The 2,495-nt window shown below is 40.6% G+C and overlaps 1 non-coding gene across 1 annotated transcript; it reads left to right on the top strand.

Moving 5' to 3' along the window:
- The first annotated feature begins 2,080 nt into the window (after positions 1-2,080).
- On the top strand, positions 2,081-2,244 carry LOC135011388 (U1 spliceosomal RNA). Its single transcript, XR_010210485.1, has one exon. It is a non-coding gene; the product is annotated as a U1 spliceosomal RNA (small nuclear RNA).
- The last annotated feature ends 251 nt before the right edge of the window (positions 2,245-2,495 follow it).

Here is a 2,495-nt window from a genome sequence, read left to right as displayed (position 1 = left end):
TTAATTTAGTAATAGGTGAAAAACCATCCTTACAAAGGTGTTAATCAGAGACTTGGCTTTGTGGACACTTTTCAGAGAACAAATTTGTTAGCATAAAAATAAAGCCAGAAAATGAAGAGCTGTTTAATCACTCAATTGGATTTTTCTGCCAGCATATTTTTTTTCTCTGCAACCCACTGCTAAATTGTGCTTCCTAGCTGTTTTTTATAAAATCACTGAATCAAATCTAACTCTGATTACATCAGAGAAGGCCAGGTACCCTACACAATAAGAGTGGGTTTGAAATTTTGACTTGTCTACTTAAATATCACCAAAATCTGATCACAAGGTCAATTACGTCGCTGGGTGGGATTGAACCACCAACCTTTTGGTTAATAGCCGAACACACTAACCGATTGCGCCACAGAGACACTTTGCAAACAGTACATACTGACAAAGGCTAATAAGCATACATCTAGAACGTTTCCTAGAAAAACATTAAAAAATCAATAATCTGGAGAGTTTTTGTAAGATGTTTCTTCCATCAACCAATGAATAAACACATTGGTACTTTCCCATGATGAGTGAGTGCTTCAGGATCTCTTGCACTTACATGTGCAGCAGAGTACTGCAATGGAAGCATGCTGGACCCATAACCCAGAGGTAGGCAGATTGAAACTATCCTTTGCTATATGCATTTTTTTTTTGTTAATTTAAGTAATCAAAACTGGGATTGATATTTTTGCTCTTTTATTTTTACTTAAAGTACAATAACTTTTACCATTTTAATTTGTTTTAATAGTATATTGACAGTATAGTTTTCTTTCAAAAATCCACTTAATTTTCTTTACCCTATTATTAAAATGGTAATTGACAAAAAAAACGACATTGTCACCAGAAGAGCAATACAAAATGTACAAGTGATATATTAAAATCATCTTTCCAGCTTGAATTTCAATGATGCATTGGGGCAACAATTTTGTGAGAAACATCTTCACCCTTAAATAAAGATTTTCGTAATTTCTTACCTGTGTGCTAATTAGATATCACCTTGTTTTCACATTAAACAGACTTCCACATGAGAAAGCAGCAAGGATGCAGTGGCGTTAATGTTTCCTGGTGTCAACCTGTATTATTTCAGTAGACATTGAAATGAGGATGCATCTTGCTGCCTTTCCAATGAAGCAAGTTTAATTTAGTAATAGGTGAAAAACCATCCATACAAAGGTGTTAATCAGAGACTTGGCTTTGTGGACACTTTTCAGAGAACAAATTTGTAAGCATAAAAATAAAGCCAGAAAATGAAGAGCTGTTTAATCACGCAATTTGATTTTTTTGCCAGCATATTTCTTTTTCTCTGCAACCCACTGCTAAATTGTGCTTCCTAGATGTTTTTATAAAATCACTGAATCAAATCTAACTCTGATTACATCAGAGAAGGCCAGGTACCCTACACCATAACAGGGGGTATGAAATTTGACTTGTCTACTTAAAGATCACCAAAATCTGATAACAAGGTCAATTAGGTCCCTGGGTGGGATTGAACCACCAACCTTTTGGTTAATAGCCGTACATACTAACTGATTGCACCACAGAGACCCTTTTACTTGCCTTACAGAGCAGCTCTGGAGCTGTTACAGTGCCCAGCTGCTGCAAGAAATCAGCTTGAATGCTTAAGCGGCTGGGGCATAGCCAACATGAGCCCCACACCGAAGGAGGGTGGAGGTGTTTAATGCGAACTAGGGGTCATCCAAGCGCCGCAAAAGGCCGCCATGCCCTGCACACCCCTTTTCTCTTTTCATATGCAGACGAGGGTTGAAGCCAACTTTGACCCACTGCTTGGATGACATCACCATATGCAAATCCATCTGCTGCAGGCCTTCCCCCAGGAATGCTTGCACTAGTTGTTGCATTTGGTTTGTTGTTTGGGGGTGCTTCAGTATTAGGCACCCTTTTGCCCTCCCATGTTCATCTGAAAATATGTGTTCTCCCTGCAGTTGTTGTCCCCAGATGAGAGTTCCCTTGTGCTGCCTCAGTTGAATCTCCTTTACTTGACAGAGATGTGCCTGAGCAGCGGCCCTCCCCAGCTCTATCCCAAATCATACTTATTTTGCATAGGAGATACCATGGTCATGAAGATTGTTCTCCCAGGGTGAGGTTCATTCATTGCATTCTGGGTATGCTGACCCCTATGATTTCCCCAAATGTGGGAAACTCGACTGCATTATTTGTGGTAGTGGGGGACTGTGTTTGTGCTTTCCTCTGGTCAGCTCTGGTAAAAGTCAGATTTCTTTGTCTCAGATCTTCCTCTAGCCTTGTTCTTTTTTCTAGAGTTCCCTTGCGCTGCCTCAGTTGGATCTCCTTCACTTGACAGGGGGGTACCCGAGCAGCAACCCTCCCCAGCTCTAGCCCAACTCCTACTTACCTGCCAGGTGAGATACTATGATCAGGAAGTGCAATGGGTGAGCCTTGCCCTGGGAGAAGCACCTTCCTGATCATGTGAAGGAGATCCAACT

Source organism: Pseudophryne corroboree, unplaced genomic scaffold (assembly GCF_028390025.1).
Source record: "Pseudophryne corroboree isolate aPseCor3 unplaced genomic scaffold, aPseCor3.hap2 scaffold_2434, whole genome shotgun sequence".
In the NCBI taxonomy this organism is placed as follows: Eukaryota; Metazoa; Chordata; class Amphibia; order Anura; family Myobatrachidae; genus Pseudophryne; species Pseudophryne corroboree.
This window is presented reverse-complemented; position numbering and strand designations above follow the sequence as displayed.